Raw genomic sequence first — 25015 nt, forward strand, 5'->3', positions numbered from 1 at the left:
CACTGCCAGCAGTACGAGTGAGGGCTCAGCCCTTCCAACCCTGCTGATCTTGTAGCGGACTGCAGCTGTATGCAGGAGCCCAGCAGACACAGCAGAGGAGCCCCTCAGACCATCAGAAGATAGCCTAGATCATTGTTTGAAACCATGAAGTAGGAGGCAATGTTTTTTATGTTGATAAACTGACACCAGTTCTAGAAATCCAGCACCTATGCCTGGGCTGTGTCCATAACCCAGAGCTAATCCATGCCCAGGTGCTGGGACCCAGGAGAAGGGTGGAGCCTGGAAGGACAGACAGTGATGGAAGGGTTGGTGGGAGCTGAAACAACCCAGAGGAAATTGCTCTTGGGGCCTGGAGGAAGGGGACATGTTGCATCGTGGCAGAGTAACTGGCAGGATTGTTACCTCCAGATACTGGGAAGATCGAAAATGTACCAAGTGGGGGTGCCTGGATGGCTCAGGTCATGATCCTGGAGTCCTGGGATGGAGCCCTACATGGGGCTCCCTGCACAGCAGGGAGTCTGCTCCTCCCTCGCCCTCTGTTCCTCCGCAAATTGTGCTCACTTACGCTTTCTCTCTCAAAATAAATGAATGAATCAATAAAATCTTTAAAAATAAAAAAAAAGGAAAAAAAATGTATCAAATGACCTTATGGGTCCGGCTAAGGAGACTTCCAAGCAAAATGTGGAGGCAGCCAATGAATTTCCTTTGCCATGTGCAATAAGGTATAAGAAGAGAGAAATGAGCTTAAGAGAGCTCTGTTCAGTTTGCAAAGCAGAATTTAGAGGCAATGGAAACCATCAGGATGTACTGAGTTGATAAAAGCCTTTCTTTTTATTTATTTATTTGAAAGGGGGCGGGGCAGAGGGAGAAGCAGACAATCCCAAGCAGGGAGCCAGAGGTGGAGCTTGATCCCACAACCCCGAGATTATGACCCAAGCTGAAATCAAGAGTCAGGGGCTCAACCGACTGAGCCACCGAGGTGCCCCTGTAAGAACCTTTATTAAGACCTCAGAATGGTTTAAGGCAGTGCCATGTAGCCTTCTCAGCTGTAGAAAAGAGTCTTTAAGAATCTTAGCTGTGCTGAAGTCTAGGACACGCAAGGTAGACAGAGAGCTATCTCAAGAAGAATGATGTGGCTCCTGGGGCATTGACGTCCCCAGGTATGGCTCATAAGAAACCCATAACACTGGAGACAGTTGTATTAACCAGACTACTGCTAGGTTGGACTGAAAAGAAATAACACAGTTCAAAACGAAGAGCCCTCTGAATTTTACAAACAGGAAACAGGTCAAGAAAGTGATTCAGTGCAAACAGTTCTTCTGGAAAAGGAAACACTCTCAGACAGCAGAGCCCAGAGCTCAGGGGGTAGGAGCCAAGAGCCGAAGGGCATGATGGACCCAGGGCCACCCCCAGGGGCAGAACCAGGCCCTAATCAAGGAGTGTCTTCTGTCCCCAGAGCAGAGGAACTTGATCAAAAGCACCTGGCTGGATCTCAGAATGGTTACGGACCAGCGATCATCAGGCATCTACTGTCCTTCCCTTTTCAAAACGGAATAGTCGATCTTGTCTCGCCATTGCACCCCGGAAGTGTGAGGTTAGGTAGGTTGCCCGGGGTGAAGAGGAGCACCATCCACATCCGGACCGGACCTCGACCACAAGACTCCAGGGGCTGAACCTGATGCTACCACTGGAGTGAAGCTTTAGGGTCTCGGGAGCTACACATAACCCGCTGAGGGAGGAAAGAGGCCAGAAGACGATGCGGGCGTTCTCTAAAGGCTGCAGATCCCTCCCGTGCCAGGGGACCCACCCCTCTGCACGACTGCACTGTCTCCCAGCAGGGATGGAGTCTGTTAATCCGTCCTCCTGCATGTAAGCTGACCTTGTGACTTGCTCCCACTGACAGAAGTACAGTTGCATGAGTCCCAGGCCTCTAGGCTTCTGCGTGGACCCTCTTGGGACTGTGCCCTGAGCCCATCATGCCGTGAAGAGGTCTGGGCTGAAAGACCACGTGGAGAGAGGATCCTGGCGGGGCCCGGGCCCCAGCTGAGCTTCTGCTGAACACAGACACAGCCAGCAGAAGTACCGCCCGGTCAACTACAGAATGGAGAGGATAAATAAATTCTCGTTCTAAGCTACCAAGATCTGGTGCAGTTTGTTACGCAGCAGAGTCTAACTAAAAAATAGTTGCCCCCACATCCTGGCAGCCAGAGTGGAAAAGCTCCTGACCATGGCCTCACCGGGAGGAGGACCTCAGGGACCGTGATCACTGACGGTCAGGGTGCTGGGGCTCACCGATCACTCTTTCTGGGTTTTCCAGCTGGAACCAGACACTTTTTTTTTTTATATGGAGCAATTTGATCATTCTTTGCTTTTATCCAGCCCTCTGAGACAGTCGAGACCTAATCCAAAAAATAATCATGCACCTTGCCAAATTGCCGCAGCTGAATTTTCTGCCATTCTGGGTTTCTATGATTAAAAATAATTCATTTAATAAAAAGAGACTGGCAGAGAAGGAGGAAATTGGGCATTCTAGGCAGAGAAAAAGCTTTGAGCTGAAGTTCAGAGATGTGGTATCAAGGAGACCTGCACTCAGGTGCAAGTAAACAAGCTCCAGATTAACAAGGTGCTTGGCCAGTGGCTCCTAGACATCAGTGTGCATCAGAGTCACTCAGACGGTTTGTCAAAAACCCAGATCTCCTGGGGTTTTTATTGTGCAAGTCTCGGTGGTGGAAGGAAAGGCAAGAATGTGCTTTTCTGCCAAGTTCCTTTGTGATCTGATGATGCTGTTCAAGCTGGTTCCACACTTTGAGAACCATTGGCCTGAACTTCCCCCCTAAAGAAATGGGGGTGGGTAAGGTGACTGAAGCAATAGTTCAGGCCTCAGTAATGCCACCAGGAACCCAGAATCCCATCCTCTCTTTTTGGACATCCTTAGCTTATTGTTTTCCATCCTTAGGTTTAAGATCTCCTTGTCACAAGATAGCTGCTGTCGCGCCTGGACTCACATCTACATTCAGAGAAGGAAGAGAGTAGAAGTTGATCTATGGACTGGTGGAGTTTGAACTCTTTACCAGGAATTCAAAGCTTCAAAGCCCTTCCCACTACTACTTGCCCCAAGTCCCCCAGACCAGATGATCAAATATATCCCTAGCTATAAAAGAGTCTGGGCGATTGCATGTGGAGCCTTTTCACTTCTATGGCAGAGGCATGCATGGAAAAAGGGGTGGGAAACGAAGCTACAGTGCTTGTCATAGAAGTGAAGGTGGCCAAAGAGTCTGGAGGCAAGTCCTTCCCAGACTCAAGCGGGGGACACACTAGGCGCCCCATAAATGTTTATGTGTGGAATGCCAGGAGTAGATGCGGAAGAGCAGTGAGACAGGACGTCTTCTGCTCTCTGGTTGGATGATCTTGAACACGTCACTTTATCTCTGTGAATCCCTGTTTCTCTTGCTGTGAGAGAATCAGATGACCTCACTGAGTTGTTGTGAGCATTAAATAAGATAACATACACGAAAGGGCCCGGATGGAGCCTCTGGAGTGTGCAGCTCTAACAGTAGCCCCCACGGACGGAGGCCTTGCTGCGGGCTGGGCTCTATGCTAAACCTCTATCACCCTTTCTCATTTCCTCCCCACAATAGCATTCCCGTTCTTCAGATGGGAAAACAGAGGACAGGATGAGGCTTTTGAAGTCACAGGCTGGTGAGCGGAGAGCAAGGACCCAAACCCGGCCTGTCGGGCTGCAAGTGTGCACCCTTCACTACTCCTGGAGATTGTTTTACAGAAAAACAGGCCAATCCAGAGCCACCAAGAGCCCTTGCCCATCCTGCCCTCACCAGCCAGACTCGCCCTGGCTGTCCCCGGCCCTCAGTGGGACGTGGCCTGCAGGAGCCAGGCAGGGCCAGCCTCCCACCCGGACCACGGCGCCTGGCGGGAGTGGAGTCCTGCCTGGCTGAGTAGCTTCCAATTAGACTCGGTCTCCGGGCCAGGCAGGAGGCAGAAAGCAGGCGGGGCCCAGCGGGGAGCCCGCAGTTAGAGGGTAATTAGGTGTGGATGTGGAGCAGCTCCCTTAATGAGGAGGTTGTTCTGGGCGAGGGACACGGGAGGAGTGTCACTCCAGGCACCTGCTCCCCACTGGCATCTCACTCCGGGCACATGACAAAGGAAGGAGCGACGGGCATCTTTTGTGGCCCAGGCCCTGTGTGGGCCACAGGTCTCCTTTACACTCGCAACGCCTGGTCCATTGAGGAGAATCGCGGGACTCGAGCGAGGACACCCTCCCCAGGTTACGCAGCTAGGGAAGTGGCAGAGAGGTCGGAGACCCAGGGCTGTGCCTGGTCTCCTCTAGCGCACCGTTGGCCTTAGGCTCTTCATCTGCTCACGTCTTCTTCTCTCTCTCTCTCTTTTTTTAAGATTTTATTTATTTATTCATGAATCTCTCAGAGACTCACAGAGAGAGGCAGAGACACAGACAGAGGGAGAAGCAGGCTCCATGTGTGGAACCCGACGTGGGACTCGATCCTGGGACCTGGGGATCACGCCCTGAGCCAAAGGCAGATGCTCAACCGCTGAGCCACCTAGGCGCCCCTTGCTCACGGCTTCTGATGTTAGAGCACCTGACGGGTGCTGAGAGTTGACATCAAGGAGGAAAGCAAATTATTTACCACCTGGTACCCAGGGCTGGGAGATGAAAGAATTTCGATGATAATAACCAACCTGGCTGTAGTGACTGATGTATCACGGCAGAAACTTAGCCACTATTGGGTCTGCCTTTAGAGGGGGCGTTCACTTTCTAGGCCACAGGGGTGTGGCCAGAGAGGCCGCTGGGGCCCTCCCCCTCAACACACCCCTCACAGCACCCCAGAGCTGGCACCCAAAGCCCAAGGATGGGGTGACTCACACCTCCTCCCGAGAGCCGGCAAACAGACTTCCCCGGCGGGAGCAGCCAGCTCAGGGAAGCCCCCATCTGGCAGAGGCAATCTGTCCGTCTGGAAGAGGGTAGAGTATGCCAAACACTAGAGCAGCTGTGCCCAAAGCGAGTTCTGCAAATCAGAAAGATTGTCCTCAGGAAAGAGGGTTCCCTGCAGACGTTTGTTTGGGAATCGGGCAGGCTCTACTTTGCTCTGGAGAGTCACCGCCCGTGTTGCTATGATCCAGGTTCAGGGAAGTCCCCGGGTGGAAGGAGCCCACGCTGGGGCACCCCGACATAGTCTAGGCACTTCTAGCCACGGGGCTACTCACAGAGACCCCAGTAGGGCCTCGGAGGACATGAGTTTTCCTTGGGATACAGCTTTGGAAACACGGTTATGTGCAAATCCCTTCCCTGATCCCAGCAGCCTGGATGCCACCACTGGGCCACAGCTGATGCCGAGGAGCATGGGTAAGCGGATTCAGGGGAAAGGCGGTGATGTCTGGGGGAGCAGGGCCCAGTCTGCCTCCCAAGGCCCCCCCCCCCCAGGAGCCTTTTGTTCCCCTTGGGTGATCTTGGCCATTAAATAATCAAAGCCCATCCACAGACAAGGGACTCAACCAGGGCCTGGCCCTCCCCTCAAGGTGGAAGGAAGTGGCTTTGTTCTGTTTTGGTTTTTAAAGAGTTTATTTATTTATTTGAGAGTGAGAGAGGAGAGAAGGTGCATGAGCAGAAGGGAGGGGCAACAGGAGAGGGAGAAGGAGGGAGCCCAATGTGGGACTCGATCCCAAGACTCTGGGATCATGACCTGAGTGGAAGACAGATGCTTAACCAACTGAGGCACCTCAGTGCCCCAAGATGGAAGAAAGTTTAAAGCTGCAACTCAGTAGTCCGGGAGTAGACTAGTCCCTCGGTGCCAAGGGCTCCGGACTGGAACAGACAGGATTCGAACACCAGCTCCACCTCTGACCAGCTGTGTGACCTCCCGCAAGTCAACCTCTCAAACCTCAGTTTCTATCTGAATAATCGGATGGCGACGCTCAGCCCACAGGGTTATAACTTGATAATTACAATAGCCACACTCACATTGTCCCTTGTGCCCTGCGTGGCTCTCAGCACTTGACATGTGTCCACATTACTTCCCTAACAATTCTACGCGGGAGGTATTGCCCCCCTGTTATAAGTGAGGACGCTGGGGTACAGACTGGTAGTGACGTGCCCAAGGTTGCACAGGTGATAGGTGGCAGGGCCAGGACTCGAACTCGGGGAGTCTGGCTCCTGAAGCCGCACTGTCACAGAGCCTGGCCACAGCAGACACTCGGCGAGTGGGAACAAAAATTATGTCATTATCAAGAGATGCTGGGGGTCTGGGGATTGCAGGGTGGGGGAGCTGAGAGGAGCCCAACTAATACAGGATGAGAGAGAACAAGTCGAAGAAAAGGACACGGTAGGGGATCTCACCGCTCCCCGAAAGCGTGGCACTCTATCCCCTTTGGGTCTGATTTCATATCACAGTTACCACCACCCCATGCCCCCACGGCCAGGAGGGGAGGCCTCATGGAGGGCGTCCTGCCTTCCCCAGGACCACCGTGCATTGGTTGTTAGGGCCCTGGGGAGGGCAGCGTGTCTCGCTCCGGGTGTCATCTCCGTCCCGGTAGGAAGTGATGCTCCACGGCTGCATGTGAGCAGGTAACGGCATGTCTGAGCCCATGACAAAGACGCGTGAGCACCTAGATGGAGGGTGTGACCCAGTGACCAGGAGTGGGTGTGGGGATGGGCAGGGGGCAAGCCGAGGTGCTCTGTCCCATGGGACTGCCAGGGGCACTCAGCCCAGGAAGGAAGCTCTAGCTCTGCTCCCACGTTGGCCAAGCTCACCCCAAGGGGCAGCGTGCACTTCCAGGCTGTGGGGGTGTTCGTGCCCGAGAAGGCCCAGCCAGGCCAGGAAGGGGGAGCGGCACAGACAGGGCTTGAGGTGAAGCCCGTCGAAACCTACAGGAAAAACAGATATGCCTGGTGTGGAGCTGGGCGTCCGGGCCGTGGCTAGAGTCAGGCAGGGCCAGAAGCCCCGAAGCAGTGCCTGCCCGCAGCTGTCTCATCCCCGGAGCCCGGGAAGCGTCGTGAGCGTGTCCGTGTGTGGAAGCGTTGGCTGGTTTTGAGTGGAGAACACACGGCCTGAAGGATCTGGCAAGGGAGGCCGGCCCGGACTCCGGTGGGGGGGGCTCAGGCCAGCACGGGGGTTGGGGCCCCGTTTCTGCCACGGTTGGGGGCTGCTCCTGCTGCAAGCCCAAGGAGCACTCAGAGAACCACCAGTGCCCTTGTGGGGCCGTGGGAAGGAAAAGGAAGGTTTCCAGTCCCTGGGAGCTCAGAAGGTGGACATAAGAGGAGGCAGGAGACCCAGACTCCAGTCCAGACTGGGATCTCTGGCCTCCGTCTCCCCATCCATAGGGAGTGAGCGCACTGTTCCAGATGATCTCTGCGGGCCTGTCTGCTCTGAGGGCTTGTGAGTCTTGGGGCCCAGGGCGGGGAGGGGGAGTGGGGGAAGTTGTCACCAGCCCGGGATGCCTAGGGAGGGGAGGAGAAGTCTGACTGTCCTGGGGAAAGTGCTGTCTGTCTCCTGGGGCAGAAGGGAACCCGCAGGCTCAGTGCTCCCCCTGCTTACTTCCGAGGAGCTGATTGCAGCTCGCAGGCCCCTCCACCTGCCTGGGCCACCCGCGGCCCCTGGCAGACCCAGACGGCAGGGGACGGCAAAGGGCTGAAAGTCCCATGAGGGTGAGGCCCCGGGGCAGTTGGCCAGGGCCTTGCTGGGAAGTTTCCTTTGTTGGGAAACTTTTTGCCTCTGCATGGGTCTGAGCTCCGAGGCCCGGCCTCCGTGGTCCTCTACATCCAAACCCAGACAACCACTCGGCCCACTCCACTCACAAATCAGAACACGCTACCGCTTTCCTCAGGCCACTGAGGGGATGAAGGCTTTTTTTTTTTTTTTTTTGGGGGGGGGGGGATGAAGGCTTTGAAACCACAGATTCAGGTCAGATCCTGCGTGACCTTGAAGAACATCCTTAACCTCTCTGAGCCTCCTTTCTCTCGGTTCTGACATGGAAGTAATCATGCTTACGTCTCCGAGGCGATTCAAGGACCGAATAGGACAAGGTCGATACTAGGATGCCTGACATGAAGCAGGACTCGGGAAATGACAGTAATTGCCATTAAGCCCAAAGTCCTATGTGACACTATCCCGGGCGTTATTACCACCTGCAGACTGATAAGGCCACACTCATTTCTCCAGCCCTGGTCTTCGGACTCAGACGACCGCACACGCAGCACCTCCACTCGGGCGTCTGCTGTGTATCTCACACTGGACTTGGCCAGTACGCAACTCTGGCTCCCTCTCGGGCTGCCCCCAGCATCCTCTCCTGCCTGCACGGCCCCGCCGAGTACCTGGGTTCCCTGCCAGAAACCTCTGGATTCTCCCCCAGTCTGCTCTTCTAATCTGTCAGCAAGACTAATGCTCTACTTCGAAGCATTTCCAGAATCCCACCACCTCCGTGGCTACTGTGTGGTGAGAATCATCAGGATTATCAGCCTCCTAACCGGCCCCTGGCTTCCTCCCCCGACCTCTCACCCCACACAGCGGCCCGGAGGACTCGGTTAACTTGGGAGTCAGGCCATGGCGCTCCCCGGCTTGAAGCCTGCTAATGGTTTCCCATCACTTTTTTCTGGGGTTACCTCCCTTCTCCTTCGGTGGGCCCAACTGTACTCCTCGCGGAAGGTCTTCGCATTTGCTGTTCCCTCTGCCGGGAAGAGTGAAGAGTCATCCCTCAGATGTCCACAGGGAGCACTCCTCACCGCGGCCGGACCTGAGCTCACATATTTCCTTCCCTGACTATTGTCTCTCAAAAAGCCCTCGCTCGGTCTGCTGCACCTGCCATCACTCCCTCTGAGGGCACGTGACATGTCAGTCCCCAGCAGGGCCACCCAGCAGAACCCCCTGAGATAGTGGCTGAGCCCCGGCCAACACGACTGAGGGCACAGGCACTGGCCACTTATGGTACTTGTGTGCTTGAAATGTGGCCATTGTAATGGAGTAGCTGAATTTTCTTTCTCCTTTTTAAGATTTATTGATTTAGGGACGCCTGGGTGGCTCAGTCGGTGAAACGTCTGCCTTCAGCCTAGGTCGTGATCTCCGGGTCCTGGGATCGAGCCCCTCATCGAGCTCCCTGCTCAGTGGAGAGTCTGCTTCTCCGTCTCCCTCTGCTTCTTCCCTCCACCACCCCCCTCGCAGGCTCATGCTCTCTCTCAAATAGATGATTTCTTATTTATTTGACAGAGAGAGAGACAGAGAGATCAGGACTGGGGAGAGGGGCAGAGGGAGAGAGACTCTCCAGCAGACTCTGTGCTGAGCAGGGAGCCCGATACGGGACTTGATCTCACCACCCCAAGATCACGACCTGAGCCAAAACCAGGCGTCAGACACAAAAAGCCACCAAAGCCAACAAAGCCACCAAGTGCCCCAGAACTGAATTTTCCATCTTATTTCATTTTATTTACCTTACATTTAAATAGAACCTGTGCTAGTGGTTTGCCCCCTTGTGGGCCCATAGCCTCAGTCCCTTCCAAAAGAATATATGCATAGATGGCATAGCCTTGTCCCTTTTGTTCACGGATATCTCCAGGGCCTAAAACATTTTCTAGCACATGTAGTAAGTGCTTAGAAAAACCTCATGAATGAACGCCTGTGTTATCACAGAATTACACTGTCCCACTCCCATTTACATGAATGAGGAGACAGGCCCAGAGAGGGTAAGTGTTCAGGGGTCACACACAGCAAGTCCATGCCCCCTGAATCAGACTTTCTCCCCTGCCGACCCCCACTCCGCTCCCTGGTGTTTTGTTGGCAGTGGGGGAACTGCTTAAACCCAATCAACCTGGGGATCCCTGGGTGGCTCAACGGTTTGGAGCCTGCCTTTGGTCCAGGGCGCGATCCTGGAGTCCCAGGATCAAGTCCCGTGTCAGGCTCCCTGCATGGAGCCTGCTTCTCCCTCTGCCTGTGTCTCTGCCTCTCTCTCTCTCTCTCTCTCTCTCTATGTCTATCATGAATAAATAAATAAAATCTTTAAAAAAAATAAAAATAAAAATAAAAATAAAATAAATAAATAAACCCAATCAGCCTGATTAACCCCAGAGCGTATGAGATGCCAAACTCCAGGCAGCAGTTAGCACAGGCTGGGACTGCCCGCGACGCAAGACAGAGGGCCCAGTCGTGGGCTGGGGCAGGAGGACCTGGATCCATGGGGCTGTGCTAGTCACAGGCCAAGCAGCCTGAAATTGCTCAAGATGATAAAAACCCCAAAGTCCAGGAGACGGCTGACTTACCATTTATTTATTTTTTTTAATCAAGAATTCTTTATGGGTCCTGCTGGACCAACCCCGGGAACCAGGAGGCAACAACAACAAAAAAATCAAGTTGGAAATTTTAAAAGGAAACAGGAAAGCTTGCTTCCTGCTGGGTAGAGCAGGAAACTGGGATTTATAATTGGAAATGGAGAGGTGGGGAGGGGGAGCGTGGGGTCTGTGTGACCTGCAAATGCCACTGGCAGGAATAGTCCTCATCGCTGAGGTCAGCACTGCCAGGGGCCCTCTGGGAGCGAGGAGGACCAGGCAGCCCCAAGGCCCCGCTGCCAAGGCCTGCGTCCACGGCCTTGTCACCCCGCCTTGCTGCACCTGGACTTTCCCTTTTGTACAAGGACGAGAAAAGAGCCCACGCCACAGGTGACGACAGGACAATCACACAGGAGGTGGCCAACATGATTGGGGCTTAGCAGATGGCCCTGGATCTTAGTCCTGTCATCGGGGTCCCTCGAGCTGGGCCTTCCACAAGGTTAATCAGCCTGACAGGTGACAGTGACAGCCCTAAGGAGGAGCAGGCGCGTTCTCCACCTCCCCACCCACAGCAGCTTGGCTGCTCACTTCAGCAAAGAAACAACAAACAAAACAGGATACCTGCTGAAATTTCAGATAAGCAGCAAATCATTGTTTTCACATAAACATACTGAAGCTGGGACATATTCGAACTAAAAAACTGTTCATTGTTTCTCTGCAACTCAAGTGTAAGCGGGTTTTGTGCGTGTGTGTAGGCCTGGAGCCGGGTTGACAGTGGGACCTCGGATCCAGGGGCCCAGGAGCTGCCTCTTTGCTCCCCGCAAGGTTCAAGGGCACCCGGCCAGACCCACCCGCTTCCCGGCTCCACCCTGCATCACGCTGCCCCTTGTGATCCAACTCCCTTTGCCCTTGTGGCGCCCGGAGCACAGAGTGCATGGTTCTTCTCACCGCCACCCTCTTCCTCTCCCCCTCTTTCCTCCAGCCCTGCTGCTGGGGCTCCCTGTGCTCCTCATGCCCCACCTCCCACTGGAGTCAGTTGGCTCCACTGCTCTTTCTCACAGCCCTTGGACCTTTCCCTCACGACAGGCAGATACCATTCAATGTTGCCTTGTGAAATGCCTTCCTTTCTGGCTGCGGGGTGGCTTTGGCTCACCGCTGTACCCCAGCGATTGGCCCCCGTCCCCAAGTTAGCGGGTGCTGCAACCATCTGTGCCATGGAGTTGAACAGAAACTATTCCAGGAAGCGGGGAGGAGGCAGAGAAGGAAGGTCTGCAGCACTCATGTGCTCATACCCCCCAACCCCCCCGAGAGAGAAGGCCATTTCTGAACCGGGTCTTCGGCCTCTGGATGGGACAGGAGCCCGTGGTCATGGTCAAGGGGCCAGATGTCCCTCAGGAGCTCTGCACCCTGAGCTGCTCACTTCAGGCAACTCCTCCTCCCCAGGAGGCCCTATTCCCTGCCCCTACCCCTCCCCAAATAGTGCCTGACCCCCCTCCCAGCTCTGTTGCCGGGGCAGGCTTGTCACTGAAGCCTCAAATCCTCCTGAGAGAGATGCTGGACTCTACTCCACCTCCAGGCTGTTGTAGTCGGGGCGCCCAGGACCTGTCCTGTCCCCAGCACCCCGCAGTATCTGCACACACAGTACCAGCTCAGCGATGATCTGTGGGGTGAATGAATGAGTAAATGGCCTGTTTCCTCCAGGCCTCTGTGAGTTTTTCAGGGACTTTGGTGGGGGAGGGGGAAGAGGTGGCAACAAGCAGACGGCTCCTGGGACTAGGAGTGAGGGCTAAAAAGAGAACAGGATGCAGAGAAGGGGGCTGAAGCCACAGGCACGCTTCTCTCCACTGATGTCATCTTGGACCGAACCCAGCGGGCCGGGCTGGGTTATCGCAAATTATGTCTCCCCGGGCTAGTGTTATCATCTGATTTCTAGCAAATTACAGAATTAAGGGTGGGGTTGGCTGGGCCTGTTCTATATTTGGTGCTGGCATATCAGCAGAGCCAGCAAGAGCCTGCTGGGATTGTGCTCAAAAAACCTGATTAAGGTGGGTTTGGGCCAGAACATCACGTGCTCCCCTAGAAGGCAGGCCGAGGATCTCACGGGCAGGACGGGGAGGCTGGAGGGACCAGAGTCACTGGTCAGCCTGGGACCAGTGCACCCCCAGCCACTTATCTCCATTGACTCAAATAATGCAGCTAGCTACGGGCGAGGGTGGGGGGTGGCAGCTGGCAGATGCTGTGTTGCCAGAAGGTGTTGCTGGCACCTCTGATGGGGACGAGATTACGCCCAGCATCCAGGGAGATTGGGAACATGTGCAGAGAGGAACCAACGAGGCGCGAATGAGTACATCTTGTTGGAGCTGCAGGGGGGTGGGGGCAGGAAAAGTTGGGGGGGTGGCAGTGTGAATTAGAGGAGGGCTTATCTTTGCAGCCTTAGCTCTTGCTACCTGTAGAGGATGTGTCTGCTGTTTTTGCCTGCTTAGCAGTCATATCCCTCCTTCTGGAAACATCATCCTGGTTTTCCTTGGAAGAACTGCCCATCCCCCCCACTCTCAGCCTTGTTGTACAGGCAGGGCTGACACCTTCCCACTCTCAAGATGTAGGGGTGTGTCTGACTCCCAGTCCAGACAATAGCCCCAAGCTTGGCCTGGCTCGGAGATGGCTTGGCGTAGAAGCTGCGTTCAATCAGGGTCAGCCCCGGGACTTTGGTTGGGGTTGGTGGGAACAAAATGTTCTTCCCCAACCAAGCCTGAAGCAGGGGGGAAGGAAGCCCTGAGCTATTTATTTATCTCAGAAGGAAGCCAGTGCAAGGGAAGTGGGACCAGGAGATGGAATAAGAAAGAGTGAACCCTGGATCCAGCTGTGCCTGAAGCTCATCTCCCACACTTTTCTGATAACAGGAGCAAAATATTCCCTTTAAGCTGAGTTTCTGCGATTTGCAAATCAGAGAGCCGATTATCTCCTCTATTCCAGCCAGGGGAGCCTAGTTGCAAGTTCTCAGAAGATATCAGATACCAACCCCCCAACCTGCAGATGGTCACTCAAGCTGTAACCTCTTCCAGAAATGCCAGCCACACCTCAAGACCTCCTTTTGAAACCCTTCTCTACCCTTCACACAAACGGCACCTCTTTCGAGGAGCGGCCTGAGATGTCGCAGTCACGTTACTTCCCTTGTCACTCCCACCGTGGAAAGAGTGAGCTCCGGCATCAGGGTCCACGTGGTGGCCCTGAATCTGCATCATTTTTGTCTATAATTAACTCTGCCCTGAAGCCCAGCACCGTGCTGGCAGCATGAGCTCATCTCACCTGCACACCAGCCCCTCGACGTGATAGCTTTACAATCTCCGTCCCGCAGGGCGGCATTGGAGCAGACTGAGGCCTGCCCCGTGTCCACGGTGACAAGCAGGGTCAGGCGCCCAGAGCCCCATCTCTGGCTGGCTCTGCGGTCCTGGCCACCGGACCGGAAGCTTCACTTCCTAGCAATCGTGTATCTCGGGGCAAAGGACTCCTCTGGCCTTCACCTGCTCTGGTAGGGTTGCTCTGATAAAACACGGCCCATTGTGGATCGTCTCGACCGTTTTTAGGTGTACGGTTCGGTGGCATCAGGTTCACTCACAGCGCCGGGCAGCCGTCACCCCGTCACCACCCCCCATCTCCAGCGCTTTTTCCATCGGGTTCAATGTCAACTCAGAACCCATTAGTCACGAAGTCCCATTGTCTCCTCCTCCCCTGGCAACCACCACTCTCCTTCCTGCCTCTGTGAACCCGACTGCTCTAGGTCGCTTCCTGAAGTGCGCTCATTAAGGATTTGTCCCCTGGCGACTGGCTTCTGTCACCTAGCGTATCGTCCTCAAGGCTCATCCACATTGTAGCACCTGCTGGCATTTCCTTCCTGTTTAAGGCTGGCTAATATTCCATCATCCTACCTGGTCTTTCTTTCTTTCTTTCTTTCTTTCTTTCTTTCTTTCTTTCTTTCTTTCTTTCTTCTTCCTTTCTTTCCCTCTTTTTTATAGTTTCAAGTTTTTATTGCAATTCCAGTTAGTTAACATACAGCGTGGGACCCCTGGGTGGCTCAGTGGTTGAGCATCTGCCTTCTGCTCAGGTCATGATCCCGGGGTCCTGGGATCGAGTGTCGCAATGGGCTCCCCGCAGGGATCCTGCTTCTCCCTCTGCCTGTGTCTCTGCCTCTCTCTCTGTGTCTCTCATGAATAAATCAATAAAATCTTTTAAAAGATAAAACATACAGTGTAATATTAGTCCGAGGATTCAGGATTCATCCCTTATATACAACACTTGGTGCTCATCTCAACCAGCGGCCTCCTTCATGCCCGTCGCCCATCTAGCCCATCCTCACCCCACCTTATCTTTAAATGGAGACCGGACTCCAAGTCCACATTAGGATTGGGGCTGTGGCCAGCCCACGCCCTCCAGAGCCATCTGGACAGGGAATGGGTAGGATGTCTCAGGTGGGGAGAGGGCACGCTCCTACCTGAGCCTGGAGGAGGACAGGCCCATGCTGAGGCCCCCCTTCTGCACCATCCCCTTCTGAAATCATTGCCTACCATGGCAATGTCTCTACAACTCCTCCAGCCCGTCATGGGAGCTGGAGCGAGAGACCCTTCTCTCCTCTCCAGCCTGAGGAGCATGCACTCTGCACCAGGGGCTGTGCTGGGAGCCATCACTCCCACCCGCCAGCTCTCATCCCTGCTGCCAAGGAGATGCCCATCAGCAGGACAGCAGAGAGGAGACTGGGCGAGCCAAGTGCCAATCCAGAAACTCTTGGCTGAACTTCCAATGGCAAGATGATGCTTTGCCTTTCCTCAAGGATCTGCAAGGCGTCAATACTGTGGAGCAAGGAGATGAAACACTCAGTGCCAGTTCAGAGAAGCTGCCTGCGAAAACCCTGGGGAAGAATGAAGGCCACCAGCTGGTACTTTGGGCCCAAAAACCAGCTATGCAGAAGGACTCCGTTGGGATGGCGCTGCTTCTCTGCATTCCAGACTCTCCGGGGGGCTGAGCCAGGCTCGGGGCTGGGCACCCTGGAGGGCAGCGGAGGATGATAGGCTCCAAATCACCTTTGACCTCTTGGCAGGGCTTGGGTTTACCAGATTCAGTCCACTAAATACCCAGAGGAGTCTACAGCCTCGAGGACCCTCCAGAAGGCTCCCTCCTTTCTTCCAAAACTCTAAAAACTAGAATCAAAACAATCACTCAGTCCCTAAGCCCAGTGGGAAGTGGAGCTGGGGAAGGACTGGTGGTTTCACGGAGCTGCCTGAGGTGGCGGGAGGACAGCCACTCTCACTGTGAATGAGGACGATGTTGGGGCTACGAAGCTGCTGTCAATGTGACCCACCATGTAGGGGAGCAGACCACTCCCTGCTGTGGAAGATTGGAGGAATGTCTCAGCTCTCCCCTCCCTCCCTGCCCGTTAGAGCCCCACACCCACATCTTCTTTATCCACTGGGATTCAAGAGCTCACACGCTTCCCATGATGAGCACCGAGCACCGTACAGAATTGTTAAAGCCCTAATATTTGTACACCTGAAACTGATATAACATTATGTTAACTACACTGGAATCAAAATAAAAAACTTAATAAAAAGAAGAATTCTGTATCCACACCTTTTGCCATGGGACTTGGCTATAGATTTTCCATAAGGGAAATAAGCATCCCTGACGCAGGAGGTTGGGCCTGGCCCTATCACTTGCTCTGGCCCAGGGACTGGGAATGCGCTTACATGCTTACATAATCCGGCTCGGTCTCCTGTGTTTCTGCCATCTGCCATCCAAAGAACATGCCCCAAGCACTACCAGTCCAAGTAGAAGGAGAAAACCAGTGCATCTGGTGCAAACCCAGTGCCCAGCATAGAGCCACGCCTGGCCAAACTGAGCAGAGAGCTGCTGAACCAGAGCTGGCTGCAAACCCAGAAGTGAGAAAAATAATTATTAGCCTCTGCAGGGCCACAGAATGCTGCTGTTTGACCCTCGGCAGTACCGGAGCATCAGCTGACTAATACACCACACGCACAGATGTGTATGCGCACAACACAAATGCAAGCTCATCCACGCACACACACCGGATGTGCACCACATGCATGTCACAGGGACACAAACACAAACTGAGATCCACATGCAAATGCTCCCCCGGTGGCCGGAGGCCTGGAAGCCCAGTGTATGTGTCACTGATTGTGTGTGCAGCCCTCACTGGCCCTTCCGCTCAGCCCGAGGCTGGGAACCAGTGCTCCCTTCCTTCAAGCAGAAGCCTGGGGGTGGGGTGGGGGAGTGACAGGAGCCTGTCCTCACGTCTGTCCTCACAGTGACCCTTCCAGGGTGTGGCACACCAGCTCAAAGCCCGTTTTGAGTTCGTCCGATAGACACAGTCCAACAGAGTGGTGGGCATTTTCTCTGTGGACTCTGCGGACTCTTGGGGCCCCACCAGCCTGGAATTTTGTTCAGGAGTCTACTGGCCTTGCAAGGCAGGGGAGGGGGAGGGAGCCTGCTGAGCAGAAAGGAGGCCACATGGGGTGTGGGAGGCTGGGACCCCAGACGCTGCCTTGGAGCCTCGCCCTGCGCTGGGTGTGGGGAGCCCCACGGGCCCTCCCTGACATCCCATCTTAGCCTCAGGAAGGCAAGAGCACTTGTGGTGACAAAACAAGGCTCTGGTGTCAGACTGCTTGAGTTCAGCCCCTGCTCCACCCCTGCTTCCTTGCAGCTCCTTGGGTGGGTCCCATCATCTCTCTGGGCCTCAGTTTCTTTCTTTGTAGCCTATTTCAAGCCAACCCCAATTTGAGCCTCAGATTCCACGCCTCTCACACACAAAACAGTGTTCCAGAAATTCTTCCCCCTGAGAGCCCTGTCTTCATCCTTTCTGAGCACACTCACCTCCTTGGGGATCATAAGCACAAATACCATGTGTTACAGTGACAAATACCACCCGGACTTGTGCCCTGGCCCCCAGCCTCGTACCAACTTCGACTGCTTATCTCCACCCCGCCACTGATAGCTATCTAATCTCCATATTTCCTCATCTCAGAAAATAAGAATGCCCCCTTCCCACCATTCACCCCAACTCCTGGACAACTTGACAACTTCCTTCCTCTGGTGTCCCCTCCGGTCCTTCACCACTTCCTGTCTGTTCTACCTCCAGGATGTGTCCCTAATCTGACCACTCCTCACTTCCTCTCTCCCCCTTCCAGAGTGATGCCTGCGTGTCACTCCTCTGCCCCAAATACCAGCCCTCAGAGGTTCCATCTCACAAGGTAAAAGCCCAGGTCCCTGCTCTGAACCATAGGACCCAACATGATCACTGGGCTCTGCCAGAGAAGCTAGCCAGAGGGTCCTGAGCATCACTGATCTGTCACTGCCCCCCTCGCTCACCTACTATAGTCACACTGATCCCATACTGCTCCTCAAACACTTGGAAGGGGCACATCCCACCCGAAGGCCTTGACAGTGGCTGTTCCCTTTGGCAGGAGCACTTGGCTCAGGTACACACAAGGATCCTTCAAGTCTGTGCTCAGATCTGGCCTTCTCCTGATGCCTTTCCTGAGCACCTGATTTTTTTTTTTTTTTTTAGATTTTATTTATTTATTTATGAGAGACAGAGAGAGAGAAGCAGAGACACAGGCAGAGGGAGAGGCAGGCTCCATGGAGGGAGCCGGATATGGGACTCTATCCCAGGACTCCAGGATCATGCCCAGGACTGAAGGCAGGCACCAAACCTCTGAGCAACCCAGGGATCCCCTGAGCACTTGATTTTCTATTGCAAGCTCCACTATCCTTCTGTTCACCAGCTCCTTCCCCTTGATCTTCCTGTCATGCTTATTTATGATTTTTATTATCGTTACCATTCTACATTGTAAGCTCCATGAGAGCAAGATTGCTATGTTCTTTTGTCACCTAGAACATGATAGGGGCTCAAGAAATACCTGTTAATGAATCAAGTAAAAATGAGGGCAGTTCTGCACATACTTCACTGGGTTTGGGGTTCAATGAGAGAGCACAGGTTGGTTGCTTAAGCTGGGGCATGTGGGTTCACACAGAAAGACTAGTCATAATGTTATTGTCATGGCTACCACCACCACCACCACCATCATCACCATCGCTATCACCATCATCACCATCGCTATCACCACCATCATCATCATCGTCACCACCACCACCATCATCACCACCACCACCATCATCACCATGATCATCACTACCACCATCGTCACCATCACCATCACCATTGCCACCACCACCATCATCACCATCGCCATCACCACCATCATCATCATCACCATCACTACCATCATCACCACCACCACCACCATCACCATCATCATCATCATCACCACCACCATCACTATCATCATCATCATCACCACCACCATCATCACCATCATTATCACTACCACCATCATCACCATAACCATTACCATCATCATTATCATCATTACCATTATGACTATCATCATTATCACCATCATCACCATCATTATTACCATCATCATCATCACCAGCATCATCAGCAATAGCATCATCTTTTCTTCTCCAAAGCCAAGAGTAGAGTTCAGGATCACAGAGTATGGCCAGAGCTCAGGCCAACTGGACAAAGCCTCTCTTGATGACAGGTAGCGCCCCCCCCCCGCCCCCCGCAATAAGACCTCAAGGTGGGATTTGGAAATTCCACACCTGGGATGAACTCTAAATATTCTCTGTCCAGTTTCCAACTTGTTGGTTGTTGTTCAGGGATCCTTGCTCAACTCAGAGTGGATGGCATCAGACTAATATGTAAAACAGGAAAGAGGGAAGAAGCTGTTCTGGCTGACTGGAGGGCATCTGCCTGGAGTCCTGCCCAGCCTCCTGGACCCTCAGAGCTTTGCCAAGTGCCATTTAAGAACCCCCAGCAGAGGTTCCCTCTTCCTCTCTCCATTCTACAAAAGAGGAAACTGGGAGAAGCTAGGTTAAGACCCTTCCCCAAGGTGGCTGGGGAGGATAGACTCCTGGGGAGCCGATCGGAGCCCCCCCTCCTGGTCTGTATCCTAAGACCTCCATTTTCATAAGTTCCACGTTCCTCCAAGTGCCACGCTCCATCCAGCCCATGTAATTGAGGCCAATTATTTAGTACAAAAGAACAGAGAACGTACCAGTTCATGCCTTTGTCCCCACAACAGGGCCTCGAACAAGGAGCTCCAACTGCCTTTGTCTCCAGAGATGCTCATTAAGGACCAGCTGAGCCCAGCCTCCCAGGGCAGGATTGGGCCTGCCAGGGGCAAGTTGTGATGGCCAGAGCAATTCCCTGAGGCCTTCTGGAGCAGGGGCCCTGCTGTGGGTACAGAGTTCCTGACATGAGACAGAGAGCTTCCAGGAAGCTGGCAGTCTGTGGGGTGCAAGAGTCAGAGCATCTGGGAACCTTGAAATGTCATTTTCCCTGCAAGCACTGGGGTCCTGATCCATAGGTGGAGGGGAGCCTTGGAAGTTTTAAGTTATCCCTGTAGAGTACTTAGCACAGTACCTAGAACATGGAGCATGCTAATGTTAGCTGCTTTTATCCATTTGTGATGATTACGAGGCTATTGTCATTAAAACAATAGTGTTAGCTTTGGAGTCAGCAGACCTAGGTTTGAACCTGGCCCTGCCCCTTACACACTACATGACCCTGAACATTTCATACAATCTCTCATCTATAAAATGTTCTATGATGTTGTATAACGTACAGATCTCAACAGTCCATCAGGAGAACAGCAGAATGGAGAGCCCTGGCAGTCTAGGTAAGAGACAGCCAGCCGTGCACCAAGCACTGAGAAAGTAACCGTTGGATCAGCCAAGGGCCTGTGCCTGCCATCACCCAGAGCAGCTCGGGAAAGAGAAGCGTTCACCTCTTTCGGCAGATGGCAGGCAGCACCGCTTCCTAGCTGTGTGACCTTGGCAGGCCACTTACCCTCTCTGGGCCTCGGTTCCTCATCTGGAAAGTGGGGACAAGGATGGCACCCACAGAAAAGACAAAGCTTCGGGAGTAAGGCTCAATCTTTAGTATTTGCATGGTAAGGGTTAGTTCTGATGGTTTATCCATCCCACTGTGTGCCAAGTTCTGCAAATGCATTTTTAAAAATATTTTTTTTAATTTATTTATTCATGAGAGATACAGAGAGAGAGAGAGAGAGAGAGAGAGAGAGAGAGGCAGAGACACAGGTAGAGGGAGAAGCAGGCTTCATGCAGGGAGCCCAACGTGGGACTCGATCCTGGGTCTCCAGGATCAGGCCCTGGGCTGAAGGTGGCGCTAAACCGCTGAGCCACCCGGGCTGCCCCTGCAAATGCATTTTAATACATCGAATCTTCCCAGCAACATTGAGGCGCATTTCCGATCTACAGAAGCTGAGTTCCGCACGTTTAAAGCAACGCGTCCAACCCCAACTAAGTAACAAACAGCAAAAACTGGATGCCAGCCCAGTTGCACCAGACCAAAGTGTGTGCATTGAACCCTGGTACCTATTGCACCCTGCCCCGTCCACCCTGGAAGGAATTCCCTACTTCTACCCGATGAAGGAAAAGGACTTATGGATGGTGGTGCAGCGGCATTTACGTCTTAAGGGATGGGTCTGACTATATCAGGGAGAAATTGGGGAAGAAAGGGTCCAGGTACAGCATGAAAAAAGGACTGAGGACCAGAGTGTAGGGCATGCATGGAGGATAGTGCATGGTCCCTCTGGTACAGCAGGTGGAGTGGAATGGGGTAACGGAGGGAGTCACTAAAACTAGGAAGCCCAACAGGCCTTGGCCCTGAAGCCTTATATAGAAGACCTTAGAGAAGTTACCCTTCCAGTTCCCTCCCTGCTCAGTGCCAGCTGTCACTGGCTGCACCTCTGTTTGTGCCAGGCCCCCCCTCCTTATCAGGACCTTGACTGCTATCCTCTGACCTACTGAGACGAACAAAGCCGTCCCTTACTCTCCGGTAGGCTTTCTCAACCTTGGCGCTATCGAAAATCCTCTTCTCTGGAAGGCTCTCTGTCTTGCCCACTTGCAGGATCCTAAACCTCCGCCCACCAGGTGCCAGGAGCACCCCGTCCCCACTGTGACAACCAAACAGGTTTCCAGACTTTACTAAATGTCCTCAGTGGGAGTAAAATCACCCCCCCAGTTAAGACCCACTGCTCTAGGGCCTCTCTCCCTGTGGCCCTCCTGGATCTGGGGTGGGGTGGGGCCCACTAGAGGGCAGCCCTCCTCCCCACTTCCAGCTGCTTCTGGAAAAGAACAGGCAGGGCTTCGTCCTGGGTTAACGACATCACCCAGGACGAGCTGGTCCTCACTAGAAAATGGATCACAATTGCGTTGTTGTAGCCGTGAAAGGACAGACACACTGTCCACACCCGGCACCCACCAGCACCCTCATCCATTACCGTGCAGAACCAGCGTGCACCACATCAGGGCCCGAGGCATCAATTTTTTAATAATGATAAATCTCAGTGATTTTCCAGAAGGTCAGCTGGCCCGGGGCAGAGAGGTAACTCGGCCGTTAAAATCTGATAAATCATCCCCAATCGCCCGTGGAGGGGAACAAAGCATTTTTCTTCTCTCGGTCACAGTTTTTATTATAAAGGCAGCAATAGTACAGAAAGTTGAAGACGTAGAGAAGAAAACATCCCTCGTCCTGCCTTGGGGACTGTTTGTACATCTGCATGTTTGGCGGGCATAGGCCAAATCTTCTGTAATTACAGGAGTAGGGTATACGCCGTGGGGATAGTCTGGCTTCTTTTGTGTTTTTATTTCAAACTGTGTCTAATGCCAAGAACATCTCTTTATGTTGCGCCATGAGGTCCACCATTCCAGGACGGTGGTGTTTATCCAAAGTGCGGCTTTGGATGACAAGGGGCCCATCTTCATGGGTGGGGCCCTTGAAGGTCTGTGGCCTCAAAACATAAGGATGTGGGGTTTATTCCATTGTGGGTCTTCGAAGGGTGATCAGTCCTTGGGTGGACCATGAAATCCTGCAGCTTCATAATTATAAAAATATGGTACTGACCTAAAACAGGGTTTTGGAGGACGAGAGGGTGGTCAGTTCCTTGGGTGGAGCCCTTGAGATGCTAAGATCTCAAAATTATAAGGAAGTGTTATTTGAGATCCCAAAGCCCTGTGGTTTCTAAATTTGAGAATGTGTGTTTTCCCACAGGGAGAGGTCAGCTTCTTGGCTGAAGCCACGGAACCCTGTAGCTGCAAAGGCCTTGGGCATCAGCACTTGGATGTCAAGTATTTTGGGGCAGAAACATGCCTTCCCAGGCCCGAAGAAGACATGAAGGGTCTGCCACACAAGGGTCAGTGCAGAGCCTGCTCTGGAGGGAGATGCTCTGTGGGAATAGGGCCTACAGGACGCAACAGGCAGCCACGTGGGCAAAGATGAACTCTGGCCCTTGACGTGGGCCTGGCGACACAATTAATCATCTCTGCTTTGTGAGGCGTGAGAACCAGGGAAGAAACTCACAGAGTGGCCCTGCTGGAGAAATAACCGAGGGGTGGGAGACTTACCATGGGAGGTGGGCAGAAGGAGGAGAAGATGCAAGCGCGGTGCCCCCAGGGGAGGGGACGAGGGGAGCGGTGTGACTGGAGAGAGGTGAGGGAGGGAGAGGGCACAGGTGACACCTGAGATGTCCTCTGAGGCGGGCCGAGGATGGCCTTGAGGCCATGGTGAGGAATTTGCCCTAGTCCCAGGTGAACCCCAGAATGGGTGGTTTGATGTTTTAGGACGACTCTGGCTCTAAGCAGAGAGCATAGCGTGCAGGGTGGTAGGAACCTCAATCATGCAGACAGGGACACCGGCCAGGAGGAGGCTTCCCTTTCCTCCGGGACAGAGAGGCACCGGCCCAGGGGAAAGAGACAGGGTGAAGATATTTAGCCACTCCTCTCATCGGTCCTGGGTTCTGGATTTGCAAATTCACCTGCTTGCCACAATTTATTTGTAAGGCCCCAAACTAATGCTGGCTGCGCTTTCCTGATCATTCGTGGACATGTGCAGACGGCGACACTGCCGAGTCGCCCTCGTGCCTACTCGCGGGTGAGGGCAAACGGGGCGACGATCCGCCTTCTGGGTTCAGCTCGTACTATAAGCAAGGGTCTTCGGGCGGCCTAGACAGTGCCGCATTTTTTCACCTTTGTGCTTTTTGTTGGTGATCTTGTTCTTTAAAATCATCTCCAGGTGCCATCTGAAGTGCCGTCTACTGTTCCTGAGCACGAGGAGGCTGTGATGTGTCTCAAGGAGAAAACACTTGTGTTAGAAAAGCTTCGTTCAGGCGTAGTGCTGTTGACCAGGAGTTCAATGCTAATGCATCAACATGTATTAGATAAGATGTCTTTAAAGAGAAACACACACGGGGCACCTGGGTGGCTCAGTCGGTGAAGCATCCAACTCTCGGTTTTAGCTCAGGTCATGATCTCGAGGTCGTGAGATCGAGCCCCGCATCGGGCTCCACACTCAGCAGGGAGTCGGCTTGAGATTCTCTCTTCCTCTCCCTCTTCCCCTTGTCCCCCCACCCCAATAAATGAATAAATCTTTAAGGAAACACACATAAAACAAAGTTGTGTACAGAATGTGGTTGAAAATGTGACCAGGAAAAAAATAAAAAGAAAGAAAATGTGACCAGGGGCAACTGGGTGGCTCAGGTGGTTAAGTGTCTCCCTTTGGCTCAGGTCATGATCTCTAGGTCCTGGGTTTGAGCTCCATGTCAGGCTCCCCGAGCCGGGAGTTTGCTTTTCCCCCTCCCTCTGCCTCTCTCCCTGCTTGTGCTCTTTCTCTCTCAAATAATTTTTTTTAATCCCCCCCCCCAAAAAAAAAGGATTGAAGAAAATGTTGTGACCAGAGGCTCACAGGACCCTAATCATGTGTTTCTCCTAGGAGCAAGGGTGACAGTATTCCCTAATTCAGCATTTGTGCAACTTTAGAGAACATAGTTACCGTGAATAATAGGCATCAAGGGGGCACCTGGGTGGCTCAGGCAGTTAAACGTCTGCCTTTGGCTCAGGTCCTGATCCCTAGGTCCTTGGATCGAGCCCCACATCAGGCTCCTGGTCCTGCGTCAGGCTCCCTGCCCCACAGAAAGCTTGCTTCTCCCCCTGCTTGTGCTCCTTCACTCTCTCTCTCTGTCAAATAAATAAATAAAATATTTTTCTTCTAAATAATGGGCAAATAAATAAATGGCATCAATTGTATTTGAAGGTGGAATCAATGGGACCTGCCAATAGAATGAGAAGTGGGGACAGAAGGAACCAGAGAGGGCTCCCGTGTTCCTGCCCTGGCTTGCAGGCAGGGGTGGTGGCCACCAACATTGGAAGGCCTAGGGCAAGAGTACCAGCCCCTGGATCAAAGCCTCCTGCCACCTTCTCTTCCCACGTTCAGCTCCCTCCCTCATTGCCAAGAGCCCACACACATGCACATCCAAGCAATGTCCACACATCCTACCAGCAGACAGTCATCCTGGGGCTTCCCTGGGCCTAGGGGTGAGCACCAAGTCAGCTGTCTGGAGGGTGGAATTGGGGAGAAGCCCTTAAAGCCAACTGAGCTGATGTCTGGAGTATTCTGGTTCCTGTGTACCTAGAGTCCAGTCTAGAAACAGGGGGTATGAATTCCAAGTGAGTGCATCCTTTTGGATCCATGGACTCCTCACCCCATGAGAGAGGTACAGCTGGAGGAGGGCCAGAGCAGGACCCCGCTTCAGGAGCCACTAGCCATTGATCACTTCAGAAGTGCCTGGTCCAAACTGA

Source organism: Canis lupus, chromosome 21 (genome assembly GCF_048164855.1).
Source record: "Canis lupus baileyi chromosome 21, mCanLup2.hap1, whole genome shotgun sequence".
NCBI classification, from domain to species: domain Eukaryota; kingdom Metazoa; phylum Chordata; class Mammalia; order Carnivora; family Canidae; genus Canis; species Canis lupus.